Source organism: Globicephala melas, chromosome 6 (genome assembly GCF_963455315.2).
Source record: "Globicephala melas chromosome 6, mGloMel1.2, whole genome shotgun sequence".
NCBI lineage: Eukaryota > Metazoa > Chordata > Mammalia > Artiodactyla > Delphinidae > Globicephala > Globicephala melas.
In genome coordinates, this window is record NC_083319.1 from 91,823,517 (window position 1) to 91,844,458 (window position 20,942).

Below are 20,942 nucleotides of genomic sequence, written 5' to 3' on the forward strand. Positions count from 1 at the left end.
GTGATTGGATGAGAGGGTGGATGGGTGAGGCGTAGGTGGGAGGATGAATGGGTGGAAGGGAAGATGGGTGGGTGGGTGAAAGGATGGTAGACAGAGATAGATGGAGTGAGTGGAGACGGATCAAAAGATGCGTAAATGGGCAAATGGATGGAAGGGTGAGTGGATGAATGGGACATGAGGAAAGACAGGAAAATGGATGGAGGAATTAGTGGATGGATGGAAAGGTTAATGATAGACAAATGGAGAGTGGGTAGGATGGTTTGTGAAAGGGTAGGTAGGTTGGTGAATGGTTGCTAAGCACCACTGAGTGGCATGTGTTGGTGGGATTTGCCTTTTTCCTTTGTGGAATAGGAGAGGTGTGGTCTATTGCTATGAGGGAGGTGGAGGGAATAGGATGAGTTTGGAAAAGTTTGAGAAAAGGAGGAGGGTTTACTAGGCATAGGTAGAAGACTGAAACAGTGCTGAAGGCTCAGCTGTGCTGAGAAAACTCCATGTTGAAGTGGTGAACAGTAAGGCAGAGTAGCCTGTAGCTAAGCCACAGCACCCTTCACTGATTTCCTCCTGATCCTCTCAGCACCTCTGCTCGAACCCTTCCATCTCCAGGAGGTAAGGTGGGCTTCATTGAGAACAAGTTTTGTAATATATTATACGGACTTAGAAAAGGCAAGAACTTCTCCGTGCATGAGGACATGTTGTGTGCTGGGGACTTCTCGACAGGAAAGGCCATCTGCCAAGTGAGTAAGGTCATTTCTGTTCTTCCCTTGCCTGTTCTCAGGGCCTCAGTTTCCCTGGGAGAGGGGCTGTGTTGACTCTACTATCTTTGTGGAGATCACTGGGACTTCCCATTTCCTCTCTCCACATGTCTTCCTGGGCTCCATTCCTTGGCAGTGTCCCCCAGGATAGCCCTTCCCTAAGCCCCTTACACATAAGGGCATCTACTGGTAGCACCCTCAAACAGCATCTTTTTATGAGGCATACTATAAAGTTTTTATTGAAGTATAACATACATACAAAATAATATATTCATACTGTTTTCATAAGTTGGATGAACTTTCACATAGTGACATGACCAATACCCCAGAGATCCCACTCACACCTCCTTCCTATCACCAACACCCAACAGAAACCACCACCTTCACTTTTGACAAGTTAGATTAGATTCTGAATATTCCATAAATAGAATTTATTTCCAGTTGTCAATCTTTCGTGTCTTTATATTTGTGAGATTCATCCAGACTCTTAAATGTAGTTATAGTTTGTTCAGTCTCATTGCTCTACAGGACTCTATTGTGTGAATTGAATTCTATGATCAGTTCTACTCTTGATGGGTATTTTAGAGGTTTCCAAGTTTTCCATTTCTTTTCACTTCCAAATGTTTTATCTTCTATTTCACAGAAGCCCTTGAGTAGAATTGTTGAATTAAAAGGTATGTGTATATTAAGCTTTGGCAGATATTTCCTAACATCTCCAAAGTGGTTGCACCATTTCCACTCATTCCAGCAGTGGATGAGAGTTTAATATTTATTTATTTATTTTCCTTATTTTTTTTGACTGTGTCATGTCTTTTTTCTTTTTTTAACATCTTTATTGGAGTATAATTGCTTTACAATGGTGTGTTAGTTTCTGCTTTATAACAAAGTGAATCAGTTATACATATACATATGTTCCCATATCTCTTCCCTCTTGCGTCTCCCTCCCTAACCCACCCCTCTAGGTGGTCACAAAACACTGAGCTGATCTCCCTGTGCTATGCGGCTGCTTCCCACTAGCTATCTATTTTACTTTTGGTAGTGTATATATGTCCATGCCACTGTCTCACTTTGTCACAGCTTACCCTTCCCCCTCCCCATATCCTCAAGTCCATTCTCTAGTAGGTCTGTGTCTTTATTCCAGTCTTGCCCCTAGGTTCTTCATGACCATTTTTTTTTCTTAGATTCCATATATATGTGTTAGCATACGGTATTTGTTTTTCTCTTTCTGACTTACTTCACTCTGTACGAGACTCTAGGTCCATCCACCTCAGTACAAATAACTCAATTTTGTTTCTTTTTATGGCTGAATAATATTCCATTGTATATATGTGCCACATCTTCTTTATCCATTCATCCGATGATGGACACTTAAGTTGCTTCCATGTCCTGGCTGTTGTAAATAGAGCTTCAGTGAACATTTTGGTACATGTGTGTTGTGTCTTAGTTTCACCACAAGGGATCTTTGCTGAGGCATGTGGGATCTTTTGTTATGGTGTGCTGTCTGCTCTGGTTTCTCTCTGGTTGTGGTTCTCAGGCTTCCCTCTAGTCGTGTGTGGGTTTTCTCTCTCTAGCTGTTGTGCATGGCGCTCCGGAGTGCATGGGCTCTGTAGTTGTGGCATGCAGGTTCTCTTGAGGTGCACAAGCTCATTAGTTACGGCACGCTGGCTTAGTTGCCCCGCGGCATTTGGGATCTTAGTTCCTCAACCAGGGATTGAACCCGCATCCCCTGCATTGGAAGGCAGATTTTTTACCACTGGATCACCAAGGAAGTCCTGGATGAGAGTTTATATCCTCGCCAAAACTTAGCACTTTCTATCATTTCTCATTTTGATAGCTTATGGTGGTTTGCAAGTCCCTGATGACAAGTTAAATATACTTTCATATGTTTATTGTCATTGGATATCTTCTCTAAAGTTTCCCTTCAAGATATTCCGCCCTCTCACTTTTCTGTTGGGTAGTCTTTTCCTTTAGGGGCTCTTTGTGTATTTTTACATATTCCAGGTATGAGTCCACTGTTGGATATTTGAATTGTAAACATTTCTTTCCTCTCTCTGTAATGCCCAATTTTAGAGGTGGGCAAACAGGCCCAGAGAGGGAAAGTAGCTACCCTAAAATAAGACAGCACAACCTGGTCCCCCGTATTCTGACTCCAAGCCTAACCTGACCTCCACCATATCCGCCTTAGGGCCCAGCCTCCCAAGCTGGCATCGTGTGCGGATCTCTTACATAGATGGCATTGTGGAGTGGAGGGGAGAGTATTAGGGTTCTGGAGTTAGAGACACTGCTCTGCCCTGAAGGTCTTTTCACCTTCCGAGCCCATGTCCTCATTCATAGTGTAGGATTCTCAGGCCTCCCTCATGGGACTGTTGAAAGGATGGTGTAGTGGGTTGGATAGTGTCCCCTAAATTTGTAACTATTTGGAATCTCAGAAAGTGACCTGATTTGGAAAAAGGTCTTTGCAGATGTGATTAGCTAAGAATCTCGAGATGAGACCATTCTGAATTTAGAGTGGGCTGAGAGACAGAGAGACACTTGATTTCAGACTTCTGGCTTCCAGAACTGTGAGAAGAGAAATTTCTGTTGTTTCTATAGTTACCCAGTTTGTGGTAATATGCTTTGGCACCCCAGGAAATGCACACAGGAGGGATGGGATGCACCTGGTCCTTGGGAAGGCCTCACGGACAGCTGTTTTCGTGGTGGCCCAGTGGAGCTGCTGAGCCAGAGGGAAGAAGCTTGGCCACGTGCCCACCTGGTAGGAGGTAGATACAGGTTTCTGGGTTCCCAGTCAAAAACTGATGGCTGTCTGGCCTGGCCCATTGTTCTCACAGAGTCAGCTGCACTGGCAGGTGAAATAAAGGGCTCAGACCCTCGAGTCCCCATCTAGCTGTCATGGTAGACCTCCCTTCCAGCCTGCAGAGCTCATGCCCATGGAGTTCAGGGCTGGAGCCCTTTGTCTGCTTGCCTGCTGACATCCATAGTGCCCCTTGACCCCACCCCCTCTCATTTATCCCCAGGCTGAGGACACCATTGAGCTGGACACCCAGGAGCCCCAGCACATGGCACCTCCTGCCTCCCTTAGCCTTTCAGTCACCACAGCCTGTCTGAGAGGTTCCGTCTAGATTCATCTTCTGCCACATGCCTGCTCTGGTCCCCATCCTCCAACCGGGGGTCTCTTCTCTCCCTGAAGTGCACAGGGCACCCAGAAACAGGTCTTTGGAGAGACAGACCATAGGAGCACTCAGTGCTCAGATTGTGGGGCAGGACAGACCTTGTTCAAGTCTTCAGTCTGTCATTTACTGAGATTGTGACCTTAGATAACCCATGAAATGGGGTTGCCAACGGCCTCCACTTAATAAGGTCCTTATAGAAAATTCAGTACTGTGCCCGGCATTCCGTGGGTGCTTAACAACTCCTGGCTTTCAATCTCCTGGGCTGGTCTGCCTCCCTCTATCTGTATTGTACCTGTTCTTCTGGGCCTGTCTTAGACCTGTCCTCTCACCCAAGGTAGAATTCATTGCTCTGGCCCTGCCCAACACACACACACACACATGTGCACACACACACACACACAAACACACACACACAGACCCACGGTTTGCTGTGTGTCTTCAGTAGTGCAAAGTGCATCTCACTTTGCATGGGATACATTAGTGTTGGGGCTTCCTCTGCCTTCTGAGAGCTCCCCAGGGGCCAGGAGGTTATTGGAGCCCTTCCCCTCTCCCCCAGACTGGCCCAGAATCCATCATAATGTAGAAAACCACATGGCTTATCTGCATGAATCCCTGAGGCCTGGAGTGGACAGGGACCAGGCCTTCCCCTGGCCTTGAACAGCTTGGGGTGGGTACACTGTGGGGAGGGTCAAAGGCACACCAGCTAGGGAGCACAGAGGGGAAGAGCTGAGGTGATGATGGCACATTCCCAATCTCCAAGAAGACCCTGTGTATGACTTTCTTGGGTCTGCAGTGACAAATCACCTCAAAGTGGGTGGCTAAAACAACAGAACTTTATTCTCTTACATTTCTGGAGGTCAGAAGTATAACATCAAGGTGTCGGCCAGGCTGGTTCCTTCTGGAGACTCTAGGGGAGAATGTTTTCTTGCTTTTGCTAGGTTTTTCCAGGCGGCCAGCATTCCTTGGCTCATGGCCCCTTCCTCTGTCCCCAAAGCACATCGCTCCTACCTCTGTTTCTGTCATCACATCTCCTCCTCTGACTCTGAGCTCCTGCCTCCCTCTTTCCGCATGAGGACATTTGTGATTACATTGGGTCCACCCAGATAATCCAGGATAGTCTTCCTATTTCAAGATGCTCAACTCCGTCACAGCTGCAGATTCTCTTTTTCCACATAAGGTAACATAGCCGAAGGGTCCAGTGATGAGGATGGGCATCTTTGAGGTTATTTTTGGCCAGCTACAGCATGTACCCTTCTCTCTCCTTCAAGCTGCCACTTCTCCCACCCCTCCCTCTCAGGTGGAGACCTTCTTATTTCACTGAGAACGCCAAACCAATCAATCAGACTAAAGCCCATTCATCTTGCCAGCCCTACTTTCCCCCACCCCAGTATCTTCCATCTCTCCTGAGCCTCATGGCCCATCCCAGCCAGTCCGTCCTGGAGCTCTGGGTGCCCAGAGGCTCCCCTGCTCCATGTCTTCTGTCTCCCCCTTTCTTGGCTCCCATGTAAACGTGCAACAGCCATCTCCCTCCTGCTAGTTCCCAATTTGTCTGCCTTCCTTCCCCAAAAGACCCAGAGCAGCACAGAATCTAACCCACTCTACCCAGGAGTGTCGCCAATGTGTGACCAGAGCCACATGACCAACACCCCCAGGAGCCTGTCTTGCCAGAGCCACCGGTGGACCTGAGTCCTCCTCTCACTCAGCACTTCAGAAACTCTCACTCCCATTTCCTGGGCACCAGGACTAGCCAACTACTCTGCTCTACACCTGGTCCCCTCCCCTCCCACCTCTAAATGCCGGAGACCCCAGGGCTCCATGCTCAGCCTGCTGCCTCCCCTCTGCAGTTCCTCCCTGGTTGGTGAGAAAGGCTCAGATTTGAAAGGTCCTGTTGCCTCCTTCAACATATTGCCCCAAATCTGACTGTTTCTTACTGCCCTGGCCCTCCCCATCAATAATCTCTCACCTTCTCTCCTGTAGCTACCTCCCAACTGGTTCATTCTCCACACAGCACCAGAGTGATCCAGGTGCTAGACATAACCTATTCAGTTTTCCATGGGGGTCAAATCTAACCCCCACCATAAGGCCCTGTGACCCCATGTCCCATCTATCCCCCTTGATCCACACACATCACTGCTCTTCCTCCCCACCACCTGGCTCAACTCTCCTCTCCTCATCTGCGTTTACTGCTCCCTCTTCTCCCGCATCAGAAAGTTAGGTTGTTTCTTGCCTGTAGTCTCAGCACAGGAAAGCTTTGTGCCTCCACCCTATGAAGTGCACTTCCCTTCCTGTCCTGTCCCTTCCATGGCTTGTTTCCACATATCACAGCTGACAATGGCAGGCTAATTGGCTTATTTACAAAAGCACCACAAAAGAGGAGGCTTGTCATTTCACCGCTGTGCCCAAAGGCGGAGGCTGTCCTGAATGCTTGATGTACGTGTTGGACAGGTGAGTGGAGGAGCACCAAGAATGGCTATGGCCCCTGCTCCTCTACCCCCACCCCCAAGGATGGGACCTTCATTTTGGCTGATAAGTGAAGGGATTTCCAACCAGACTGTCCTGCCCTGACAGCATTTTAAGACTCCAGCAGCTTTCTGGGGACCACCGATCTTCTCTCCGAGCAAAACAGTCTGCCTCCACCACGCCTGGGTATGGGCATTTTCTGAAGTTGCTCAACCAAGAAGTTGAGAGAAAAATTAAAGGCCTAACTAAATGAAAGAAAAAGGAGGAGGAGCAAGCATCAGAAGTAGACTCAATTATGGCAGACATATTGGAATATTCAGACCACAAATATAAGATAACTATAATACTACGGACTCTAGTGGAAAACGTAAGCAACATGCAAGAACATATGGGTAATATAAGCAGAGAAATTTAAAAAATCTAAGAATTAAAAGTAAATGCTACAATGCAACATTGTAAATCAAATACACTTCAATATTTTAAAAAATTTTAAAAAGTAAATGCTAAAAATAAAAAGCACTGTAACCAGAATAAAGAATTCCTCTGATAGACCCATCTGTACACTGGACACAACCAAGAAAAGGATCCATGAGCTTGAAGATATGCCAAAAGAAATTTCTAAAATGAAATGTGAAGAGAAAAGAGAATGAAAAAACACAACAATGTATCCAAGAATTGTGGGATAATTATAAAAGATGTAATATATGAGTAGTGAGAATACCAGAGGAGAAAAAAAGAGAAAAGGGGACATAAAAAATATTTGAAGTGATAATGACTGATAATTTTCCAAAACTAATGACAGCCATCAAACCACAGATACAGAGATCTCAGAGAGCAATAAATAAGATAAATACCAAAAATTCTACACTTAGGCATGTCATTTTCATACTGCAAAAAAAAAAAAAAAAATCAAAGATAAGGAGAAAATCGTGAAAGAAGCCAGAGGGGGGGAAAAACACTTTATCTGTAGAGGAGCAAGGAAAACAATTACATTGGATTTCTCTTCAGAAACTATGCAAGCAAGAAGAGAGTGGAGTAAAATATTTTATATGTTGAAATAAAGAAGCCACCACCATAGAATTCTGTATTCAGCAAAATTATCCTTCAAAAGCAGGAGAGAAATAGAGACTTTTTCAAATGAACAAAATTTAAGGTTTTTTTTTGCCAGTAGTCCTGCCCTGCAAGAAGTGTTAAAAGAAGTTCTACATAGAGAAAGAAAATGATATATAACAGAAAATCAGATAAAGGAAGGAAGAATTTTGGAGAAAAAATAAGTGAAGGTAAAATACAAACGTTTATTTTTCTTATTCTTAATCAATCTAACAAACATCAGTTTGTTCAAAATAGTGATAATAACTATGTAATCAGTGATGGACTATAGCTTATGGATGAATGACAGTAATGTTATAAGGAACAGGAGGGAAGAATTGGGAATACTCTGGTACAAAGTAGTTGCACTACCCATGAAGGAGTATAATGTTATATGAAATTGAACTTAGATTAGTTGTAAATGTATAACACAAAATCAAGGATATCACTAAGTATGTTTTTATATATATATATATACACACACACATATACACGAACTATTGAGAGGAGAAAAGATGGAGTCATAGAATGCTCAATTAAAATAAGAGAAGGGACCAGAGGGCAGACAGCAGAAGCAAGAAGAACTACAATCCTGCAGCCTATGGAACAAAAACCACATTCACAGAAAGATAGACAAGATGAAAGGGCAGAGGGCTATGTACCAGATGAAGGAACAAGATAAAAACCCCAGAAAAACAACTGAATGAAGTGGAGATAGGCAACTTCCCAGAAAAAGAATTTAGAATTATGATAGTGAAGATGATCCAGGACCTTGGAAAAAGAATGGAGGCAAAGATCGAGAAGATGCAAGAAATTTTTGACAAAGACTTAGAATACACTAGAGAGAATCAATAGCAGAATAAATGAGGGAGAAGAATGGATAAGTGACCTGGAAGATAGAAAGGTAGAATTCACTGCTGTGGAACAGAATAAAGAAAAAAAGAATGAAAAGAAATGGAGACAGCCTAAGAGACCTCTGGGGCAACATTAAATGCAACAACATTCGCGTTATAAGGGTCCCAGAAGGAGAAGAGAGAGAGAAAGGACCCGAGAAAGTATTTGAAGAGGTAAGAGTTGAAAACTTCCCTAATATGGGAAAGGAAATAGCCACCCAAGTCCAGGAAGCACAGAGAGTCCTGTACAGGATAAACCCAAGGAGAAACACGCCGAGACACATAGTAATCAAACTGGCAAGAATTAAAGACAAAGAAAAATTATTGAAAGCTGCAAGGGAAAAACGACTAATAACATACAAGGGAACTCCCATAAGGTTAACAGCTGATTTCTCAGCAGAATCTCAACAAGCGAGAAGGGAATGGCATGACATATATTAAGTGACGAAAGGAAAGAACCTACAACCAAGATTACTTTACCTGACAAGGATCTCATTCAGATGCAATGGAGAAATCAAAAGCTTTACAGACAAGAAAAAGCTAAGAGAATTCAGCACCACCAAACCAGCTCTACAGCAAATGCTAAAGGAACTTCTCTAAGTGGGAAACACAAGAGAAGAAAAGGGCCTACAAAGACAAACCAAAAACAATTAAGAAAATGGTAATAGGAACATACATATCGATAATTACCCTAAATGTGATGGGATTAAATGCTCCAACCAAAAGATACAGGATTGCTGAATGGATCCAAAAACAAGACCCATATATATGTTGTCTACAAGACACCCACTTCAGACCTAGGGACACATACAAACTGAAAGTGAGGGGATAGAATAAGATATTCCATGCAAATGAAAATCAGAAGAACGCTAGAGTAGCAATACTCACATCAGATAAAATAGACTTTAAAAAAAGAATGTTACAAGAGACAAGGAAGGACACTACATAATGATAAAGGGATCAATCCAAGAAGAAGAAATAACAGTTATACATATATATGCACCCAACACAGGAGGACCTCAATGCATAAGGCAACAGATAAGAGCTCTAAAAGAGGAAATCGACACTAACAAAATAATAGTGGGGGATTTTAACACCTCACTTACACCAATGGACAGATCATCCAAAATGAAAATAAATAAGGAAACAGAAGCTTTAAATGACACAATAGACCGGATAGATTTAATTGATATTTATAGGACATTCCATCCAAAAACAACAGAATACACTTTCTTCTCAAGGGTGCATGGAACATTCCCCAGGATAGATCACATCTTGGGTCACAAATCAAGCCTCAGTAAATTTAAGAAAATTGAAATCATATCAAGCATCTTCTCTGACCACAACGCTATGTGATTAGAAATGAATTACATGGAAAAAACCGTAAAAAACACAAACACATGGAGGCTAAGCAATACGTTATTAAATAACCAAGAGATCACTGAAGAAATCAAAGAAGAAATCAAAAACTACCCAGGGACAAATGACAGTGAAAACACGATGATCCAAAACCTATGGGATGCAGCAAAAGCAGTTCTAAGAGGGAAGTTTATAGCTATACAAGCCTACCTTAACAAACAAGAAAAATCTCAAATAAACAATCTAACCTTACACCTAAAGGAACTAGAGAAAGAAGAACAAACAAAACCCAGAGTTACCAGAAGGAAAGAAATCATAAAGGTCAAAGCAGAAATAAATGATAGAGAAACAAGAAAACAATAGCACAGATCAATAAAACTAAAAGCTGGTACTCTGAGAAGATAAACAAAATTGATAAACCATTAGCCAGACTCATCAAGAAAAAGAGGGAGAGAACTCAAATCAATAAAATTAGAAATGAAAAAGGAGAAGTTACAACAGAAACCGCAGAAATACAAATCATCCTAAGAGACTACGACAAGCAACTGTATGCCAGTAAAATGGACAAGCCAGAAGAAATGGACAAATTGTTAGAAAGGTATAACCTTCCAAGGGTGAACCAGGAAGAAATAGAAAATATGAACAGATGAGTCACAAGTAATGAAATTGAAACTGTGATTAAAAATCTTCCAACAAACAAAAGTCCAGGACCAGATGGCTTCACAGGTGAATGCTATCAAACATTTAGAGAAGAGTTAACATCCAACCTTCTCAAACTCTTCCAAAAATTTGCAGAGGAAGGAACACTCCTAACCTCATTCTATGAGGCCACCGTCACCCTGATACCAAAACCAGACAAAGATACTACAAAAAAAGAAAATTACAGACCAATATCACTGATGAATATAGATGCCAAAATCCTCAACGAAATACTAGCAAACAGAATCCAAAACCACATTAAAAGGATCATACACCATGATCAAGTGGGATTTATCCCAGGGATGCAAGGATTCCTCAATATATGCAAAACAATCAATGTGATACACCATATTAACAAATTGAAGAATAAAAACCATATGATCATCTCAATAGATTCAGAGAAAGCTTTTGACAAAATTCAACACCGATTTATGATAAAAAATCTCCAGAAAATGGGAATAGAGGGAACATACCTCAACATAATAAAGGCCATATACGAGAAACCCACCGCAAACATCATTCTCAATGGTGAAAACCTGAAAGCATTTCCTCTAAGATCAGGAACAAGGCAGGGATGTCCACTCTCACCACTATTATTCAACACAGTTTTGGAAGTCCTAGCCACGGCAATCAGAGAAGAAAAAGAAATAAAAGGAATAGAAATTGGAAAAGAAGAAGTAAAACTGTCATTGTTTCCAGATGACATGATACTATACATAGAGACTCCTAAAGATGCCACCAGAAAACTATTAGAGCTCATCAATGAATTTGGTAAAGTTTCAGGATACAAAATTAATGCACAGACATCTCTTGCATTCCTATACACTAATGATGAAAAATCTGAAGGAGAAATTAAGGAAACACTCCCATTTACCATTGCAACAAAAAGAATAAACTACCTAGGAATAAACCTACCTAAGGAGACAAAAGACCTGTATGCAGAAAAGTATAAGACACTGATGAAAGAAATTACAGATGATACCAACAGATGGCGAGATATACCATGGTCTTGGATTGGAAGAATCGATACTGTGAAAATGACTATAACACCCAAAGCAATCTACAGATGCAATGCAATCCCTATCAATTTACCAATGGCATTTTTTACAGAACTAGAACAAAAAACTTAAAATGTGTATGGAGACACAAAAGACCACGAACAGACAAAGCAGTCTGCAGGGAAAAAAACGGAGCTGGAGGAATCAGACTCCCTGACTTCGGTCTATACTACAAAGCTACAGTAATCAAGACAATATGGTACCAGCACAAAAACAGAAACATAGATCAATGGAACAAGATAGAAAGCCCAGAGATAAACCCATGCACCTATAGTCAACTAATCTATGACAAAGGAGGCAAGGATATACAACAGAGAAAAGACAGTCTCTTCAATAAGTGGTGCTGGGAAAACTGGAGAGCTACATGTAAAAGAATGAAATTAGAACACTCCCTTACACCATACACAAAAATAAACTCTAAATGTATTAGAGACCTAAATGTAAGACCGGACACTATAAAACTCTTGGAGGAAAACATAGGAAGAACACACTTTGACATAAATCACAGCAAGATCTTTTTTGATCCACCTCTTAGAGTAATGGAAATAAAAACAAAAATAAACAAATGGGACCTAATGAAACTTCAAAGCTTTTTCACCACAAAGGAAACCATAAACAAGATGAAAAGACAACCCTCAGAATGGGAGAAAATATTTGCAAATGAATCAACGGACAAAAGATTAATCTCCAAAATATATAAACAGCTCATGCAGCTCAGTATTAAAAAAACAAACAACCCAATCCAAAAATGGGCAGATGACCTAAATAGACATTTCTCCAAAGAAGACATACAGATGGGCAAGAAGCACATGAAAAGCTGCTCAACGTCACTAATTATTAGAGAAATGCAAATCAAAACTACAATGAGGTATCACCTCACACCAGTTAGAATGGGCATCATCAGAAAATCTACAAACAACAAACGCTGGAGAGGGTGTGGAGAAAAGGGAACCCTCTTGCACAGTTGGTGGGAATGTAAATTGATACAGCCACTATGGAGAACAGTATGGAGGTTCCTTAAAAAACTAAAAATAGAATTACCATATGATCCAGCAATCCCACTCCTGGGCATATACCCAGAGAAAACCATAATTCAAAAAGACACATGCAGCCCAATGTTCATTGCAGCACTGTTTACATTAGCCAGGTCATGGAAGCAACCTAAATGCCCATCTACAGACAAATGGATAAAGAACATGTGGTACATATATACATATGGTACATATATACATAAAAAGGAGCGATATTGGGTCATTTGTTGAGACATGGTTGGATCTAGAGACTGTCATACAGGGTAAGTAAGTCAAAAAGAGAAAAACAATTATCGTATATTAAACGCATATATGTGGAGCCTAGAAAGATGGTACAGATGAACCGGTTTGCAGGGCAGAAATTGAGACACAGATGTAGAGAACAAATGTATGGACACCAAGGGGCAAAAGCGGCGGGGGGGTGGGGGTGGGAGTGTGATGAATTGGGCGATTGGGATTGACATGAGTACACTGATGTGTATTAAGTTGATGACTAATAAGAATCTGCTGTATAAAAACATAAAATAAAATTCAAAAAGAACCCCATGGATTATTTAGAAGTGTGCATCTTAATCTCCAGACGTTTGGAGGCTCTCTACTTCTCACTCTCATTTTTATACAATTTAAAAGTTAGACTTTGGACACAGTGGAATAAAATGCAATTATGTTTGTTTAGTTACTTTATAGAGGTCCTTCAAATATCACTGAACTGAAGTTTTGAAATATTAATTTTACATAGTAGTTCTCAGTCTTTTGCACATGTAACCATAAGTGAATTCCCAAAAAATATGTAACCCTGGCTGCTGGAGTCATGTTTATCAGGGGAAGTTCACAGACACAGGAATAGTGGGGAGTTTGTGGGTCCCCCCTGCACACTTTTTTCTGGACCAGCACACAGGTATCCAGTAGGTATCCAGGGTCCAGGAGAGGGACCCAAACTTTAGGCTCTGATGCTTTATGTGTCCATGAAGTCTTGAGGAAGGCTGGCCTTCCTCCTACAGGGAGGCAGTCTTGAACAAGTTAGCCCTGTCCTCTCACTACTTCAACAGCCATAATTTTCATTACTCCCTCTTGGTCTCCAACCCCACTCAGACAAAAGCATAGTTTCTCATGGGGTTGCCAACCTTTTATTTTTCAAACATTATCAAAATCATTTCATAAAAGGAAGGACATTCGAACCCCAATTAACTAAGAAGCACATATTGCAGAATAAGCTCGTTTGCCCTAAAACAAGACCCTTAGGTATTTCCATGGGCCATCCTTGATTTCTCCATTATGCTGCTGAGTAGTGCAAAGTTGGTGCTCAGGAACACCTTGGATGATGGTGTGCTATCAACAGCTGCTGTGAAAGAAAGAAGCTGGCACCCTCGGTGGCTATATGGGCAGAGGAGTTGAGGAGACAGTAGGTGATGGCTCTGTGCTGTCAGTGAGGGCTGTCCTCTGCCCGCACCCCTTTTAATCCCTTTGTATCCCTACCACCTGAGGAATGAAGGCAGTGATGAATTACTGGCAGAATTGCCCTGTCTGATAAGAGGGTCACCTGCAAGCCAGAGGGCCCAAATCCTCCCTGGAACACATCACTCCCTACCCACCACTTAACAATTCCCTTCAAACAAAGGTGCAAATTTGTAATAGCTGTACCGTTAAGATATGCAGTCTATGATTCGGAAAACTGTGACTCCTTTCAATTTTCCTTTTGGAAAATTGTGCCCTGTTCTTGGAGAAACATGGCATTTTGTAGGGAGAACCCAGGCCAGGTGGCCAAACTCTCTGTCAAGTCTGTTTCTTCAGCCAATACTTTGATTTCAAGTGAGGGTGTTGGAGATGAGTGCACCTTCACCATGATAGCCTTTCCCTGGTATCACTGGCCAAGGTTCCTTTTGGTGTATATTACATACAAAAGGTTGCCCAGCACCTGCCTTGCTGCTGCTCCTGGGATTAGGCACCTCCTTTGCACACTCTGTGGATGGTGGTCCTTTCTCTGATTCTGTGAATGTGTCACTTGTTAAACTATTATTTCTTGAGGCCTGTAAACTATTATTTCTTGATGTCTGTGCAAGTTTCAATTCTGCAATTTCTATTTCATTCTTCTTACAGATTGAAAAACACTAGTGAAATTCCTCATCTTACAATCTATGCTCCTTAACATTAACCCTAGTCTTCTTAAAGTCCTTGGTCTTGCTCTCTCAAAGGCTTCCTCGGGCTTGATTCCAGTGGGCTGGTGACGTGGACACCACTGAGCTTGACAACATGTCATACTCCACCCAAGCCTGGAGATCTCCTGTGTCTGGGGGAAAAGGCAGGGGCCGTGAGACAGGAGACAAGAATGGAGGTAAATTCAGGGGTAAAGTCCAGGGAAGAGTCCATATGTCAGTTGCAGGTCAGCTATGTGCCCTCTGTCCGAGAAGACGCCCCTCAGTGTGGGATGACCAGCTCCTCTCAGAGAGAGTGAGGCTCCTGGGCCTGGCTTCTCATGTGATACTGGGCAGATCCTATGCACAGAGGCTGTGGCCTGCAGGGGTCATCTATCAGCACCTCTGCAGGGGTGAGGGGCCAAAGGCGGCCATAGGCAACCTCTTCCAGGAGAAGTCACCTGTCCTGCGGCTGGGGCATCTGTCCCTCAGACCCACACCATCTACCTTTCTACCTGGGTTCCAAGCCCAGCAAGGCACAATCCTGACTTCCCCAGTGTAGGATTTCCCCAGTGTGTGACAAGCCAGGCTGTGGCCACCTACTCCGAGGGTATAGGTCAGCAGGGCAAAGTCTGTCACTGCTCCCTGGTGAGGCAACTACAACAGAAAGGTGAGTTTTTGAGAGCAAGGGTCAGGTGTCAGGGAGGAGAGGCAGAAACCCAGAAGTGACCCATCGCCTAAGGCCACATCCTTGTCCACCTCTGTGGGGTCAGTCAGCCTCCAGTGTCTGCTCTGAGGTCACAAGACCCCACAGTACTGGCCATCACAACCACCTGCCTCAGAACAAAACAAGAGGGCACGAGAGCAGGAGGCCCATATGAAAAGTGTGGTCCGTTGAGGAGGTGCTCCCTGGGCCAAGTGACAAGACATGGCTGCTCATGGCACAGCTGCCCCCAGACTCAGCATAAATGTCTGGGCTGTGAGCCCATTGATTCTGGGAAGGGGACCAGCACAAGGTGAACAGATGCTCCATACTTTGAGTCAGGCAAGCCAGGAGCCAAGCACTGACAATCAGCCTGCGTTACACCCTCATGTTTCACAGGGCAGGAGCCTGGCGGCGGGGGGTGGGGGGGGCCTGCCCTGAGGTCACAGCAGAGAAGGTTTGCTGCTGGAGGGCCATACACAGGACAGCTGTATAGAATGTGATCAAAGTCTCTCTGGTGCTTCATGCCATTCAAAACCAGGGGCTCTTAAACAGCCCGAGGGTAAGATACCGCCAAATCCTTGCTGAAATTTCTGAGCCCATCCTCAGATCCCAAATTTTGCACAGATTGCCAAAAGTTCCATGGACTTCTGATCAAGAACCCGATTCATCTGGACTGCTCAGTGCACAGCAAGATTGCCAGGATAGGGCCTAGGGATCTTGCCCACACAACCGTCCCTGACATTTGCTCCTGGAGAACCACCTGCCCAGCTACCGACATCTCCTCCTTCCCTCTAATCAGGCTAAATGCAACTGGGAGAAAGGCAACACAAAAGGAGGCAAATGTGGAAAAATAAACCCAACAGTGCTGTCTCCCCCAGCCAAGACTAAAAGTCGATGAGTCTACCCACTGCACTCACCTGAAAGCCCCCACACATCACCAGGAGCACAGAGAGCACACAGGCCATCAGATACACCTGACCTCAATTTCCTCCTGAGAGAGCACTCAGGGGCCTCCCTGGGATTTGGAGGTGTCAGCAATTCACTGCATTGTGGCTTATGCCACAGAGCAATTTTGAACAAAAATTATAGTACCAGTAAACTTTAAGCACTGCTTTAAGTCCAACACTTTACGTTTAAAGAGAGAGGAATTGGGCCTTCCCTGGTGGTGCAGTGGTTGGGAATCCGCCTGCCAATGCAGGGGACATGGGTTTGATCCCTGGTCTGGGAAGATCCTACATGCCACCGAGCAACTAAGCTCCACAATTACTGAGCCTGTGCTCTAAAGCCCATGAACTACGACTACTGAGCCTGTGTGCCACGACTACTGATGCCCGTGCGCCCTGAGCCCCTGCTCCGCAACAAGAGAAGCCACCATAATGAGAAGCCTGCTCACCGCAACTAGAGAAAGCCTGCGCACAGCAACGAAGACCCAACGCACCTAAAAACAAATAAATAAATTAATGAATTTAAAAAAAGAGAGAGAGGAATGGAATATTTTAAACAGAGACATATGAGCCCTTTAAAGGGCAAAAAATGTTGCTTGCAGCTTTTCAAATGGGAAAGGAAACAAAAAATGACTGGGTTTGCTGTTTTCCTTGAATTTGTCTAGTACTAGCACTAGATAATATTGATGATCTTCATGCTTGATCACAAACAACATGATGCTGTAATATTCAAACTGTTGGTGAAACTTTTTTAATCTCATGATTTACTCTGGAACAATTGTGTTGACATAGGTACTGATGGTGCAAAAGCAAAGGTGGCAGAAGTGCTGGCACCTTAACCCAAATCAAGGAGTGGCACCAAACTGTACTACTTGGGCTTCTATTCACTATCATATACTTGTATTAACAGTGCCAGTTCCAGTTAAGAATGTTCTGTCTTCAACAGTAAAAATGATTTATGTTAGTAAATCTTGACCATTGAAATTGAATATTTTATAGTATATGATGAAATTCAACATACAAACATCACACATCTGTGTATCAAAGTGAATGGGAAAAAGTTAGATCAGATACTGATAAAGAGGAAGTGGACGACATGGATAATAGATGTGAAAAATTAGCTAAAATGTAGCACAGAAAAGAAATGGTCAGAAATTATGAATGAGAAGTTTATGGACCTAGAGTCTGCTGGTGGCTTGATTTTGGACTTTGCAGCCTCCAGAACTGTGAGAAATAAGCCTCTGTTGTTTAAGCCACCCAGTCTGTGGTAGTTTTTTATAGTCCCTTGAGCTAAGACATATTTTGGTACCAAGAAGTAGCAAACATCTAAATATGTGAAAGTGGCCTTGGAATTGGATAGTAGGTAAAGGCTGAAAGAGATTTGAAGTGCATGCTAAAAAAAAGCTGAGATCACCATAAATGCCTTTCAGCCCTTACCTATTAAAAGTGATTCTGGCGATGGCTCAGAAAGAAAAGAGGCACACTGGAGAGAAAATCTCCATCTTTGTAGAGAATACAGAAATAATCATGAACAGATAGAAATATGGACGTTAAAGGCTATTCTGGTGAGGTCTCAAACAGAAATGAGGAACACGTTATTAGAAATTGGAGGAGAGGCAATTCTTATTATAAAGTGGCAAAGAACTCGACTGAACTCCGTTTTAGTGTTTTTTGGAAGGTAGACCTTGTGAGTGATTAAACTGAATATTCATCTGAGGAGATCTCTGAACAAAGTTTGGAAGAAGTAGCTTGGTTCCTCATCACCGCTCACAGTAAAACACATCAGGAGAGAGAGAAATTGAAGACCAAATTGTTAAGCACAATGAAATCAGAACTTAGAGATTTAGAAACTTCTCAGCCTATCCATATTTGAAAGTGAGAAAACTTGTTCTGAAGAAAACTCGAAGTGTGTAGCAGGTGTGCTATTAATTTAATTAGTCATCTCAGCAGAGGCCAGGAATAGAGAAGGATTAAACCAGCAGGGACACTGCCAGTTTGAACTAGCAGGGGACAGAGAAAGCCAGGCAGAATGAGGGAAGGCTGTCAGAATTCTTGGATTCTACAGAATGGGAGACTAGAGCAATTCGGCTGTGAATGTGTACTCCTCTTGAAGAAAAGGGAAGAAAGACCCCAAAGGTGATTCCGAGGTCATCGGGTCTGTCAATCCCACCACAGGCCCAGGGGGCCTCAGTTTAAAAATGTGATATTGTCGCCCTCACAGAGAGTCATGGTGTAGGTGGAGGCCCTACAGAGAGCTGCAGTGTGGGTGGCACCCTACAAAGCGGAAGGAGTGGGGCTGCCCCACTGAGCTGTGGGGATGATGTTTCCACCCCAGCGGGACTGGGGGGCAAAGCATCAAACCAAAGAGGATTACTCTTATACCTTAAGATCTAATGGGATTGGCCTTGCTAGGCTTTGGACTTGCTTAGAAACTGTCACCCCTTCCTTCTTTCCTATTTCTTCCTTTTCGAGTAGGGATGTCTATTATATGCCAGTCCCACCATCGTATTTGGAAACACTTAACTTGTCTTGGTCACAGATTTACAACTACAGAGGAATTTTGCCTCAGGATGAATACTACCTCCAGTCTCACCCATATATGATTTAGATGGTGTTTAGCTCAGACTTTGGACTTTAAATTTTACAGTTGATGTTGGAATGAGTTAAGGCTTTTGAGGCTGTTGGGATAGAATGAATGTATTTTGTATACAATAAGGAAATGAATTTTGGGTACCAGGGGCAGAATGCTATGGACGTATATCCCCCCCACCAATTCTTATGTTGAAGCCCTAACCTTCAATGTATTTGGGGATAGGGCCTTTGGGAGGTAATTAGGTCATGGGAATGGAGCTTTCATAATGGGTGTAGTGCCCTTAGAAGAAAAGACACAAGAGAGATCCCTCTTTCTCTCTGCCACGTGAGGACACAGTAAGACAACCATCTGAAAAGTAGGAAGAGAGCTCTCACCAGGAACTGAATATGGCACCTTGATCTTGGCCTTCCAACCTTCAGAACTGTTAAGAAATTACACCTGTTTTTCAAGCCACCAGGTCTATGGCATTTTGTTATAGCCGTCCAAGCTGATGAAGACATAGAGAATATATATAAGATGGTCTAATATACATATATCCAGGGTTCTAGAAGTAGAGACAGGAGAGAATGAGTAGAAGTAACATTTGAAAAAGATAATATTATGTTCTGGATGAGATGAAGAATGTGTATTATCAGTTAGTGAAGCAAAATAGATTACATGGAGGATAAATTTTTTTAACCTGAAACTAATCACGTGTCAAGAAACTGGAGAACACAAAAGAAAATCTTAAAAAAAACAATTAGCAAAGAAACTGATCACCCACCATGAAACAGTGTACTGATGGCATAATTTGAAAAAACAGTAACAAAAGCCATATTCGATGGAATAAATATTCAAAGTTCTGAAAGGAAAAACTTTTCCTCTGGAACTGATTACCCTGTCACATTATAATTTATAAAAGTTCACCAACAAGGGAACTGATAAATTATTTTTAATGTATGCATACAATGCAAAATTATAAATAATTAAAAAATTAAAGAACATCTAATATATCAATTTTTCTTAAAGTAAGAATGTTAAAAGAAGCCAAAGGCAATATGATTTACATGACACCATATATAACCAAAAATATTATTATTATACATAATTTTGATTATCTACAGCTGTGCTGAAAGCATAAACATTTTTATAAGATGGATATATACCAAGTTCTTGATGGTGGCTATCCTTCTCATTGTTGGTGAGAGTGTAAAATGGGACAATACTTATGGAAAACAATATGATGTTTCCTCAAAAAATTAAAAATATAACTACCATGTGATCCAGCAGTCCCACTTCTGGATTTGTATTCAAAAGAATTCAAAGCAGGATCTCAAACAGATATTTCCACACCCATATTCATCATAACATTATCCAAAATACCCAAGATGTAAAGAAACCCAAATGTCCATCAACAGATGAATGGATAATGGCGTCTATAAATACAGTGAAATATGTCCTTCCTTGAAATAAAAGGAAACCATGTCTCATGCTACAACATGGATAAACCTCTAAGACACTATGCTAAGTGAACTAATCCACTCATAAAAGGACATGTCATAGCCACTCACATGAAGTATCTAGAGTAGTTAAAATCATAGAAACATACAAAGGTGATTGTCAAGATCTCAGGGAGGAGGAGGGAGAATTAGGGAGTCTCTGCTGTCCCAACCCCGCCTGGGTCCTGGGGAAGGAATCAGAACTCAGAAGCAGGAGAAGAGGCTTTGGCTAGCAGAGAAGGGGGGTGAGGCCCCGGGCGGGTTCACAAAGGATCAGAGCATCTGAGTGCATTAGGAGGAAGGAGCTTCAGAGGTGGGCCAGCACAGGCCATGACGGGGGCTGAGCAGACTGGGGGGGGGCAGTTCGGGGAGACAGCAGGGGTCTGCTCCCTGCCCCTCATTGTTTGCTTGTCTCACCCTTATGAGCGGGTCATTTCCCCTGCTCTGATGATTCGAAGTCTCTGCCGGCACCCACAGGACGATGACTGAGGCCTTCACACTCCTCTGCACGGATCCCAGCTCCTACCCAGATCTGGGGCCACAGACACCTCTCCCCCAACCCTGTCTGCCCCTGTGAG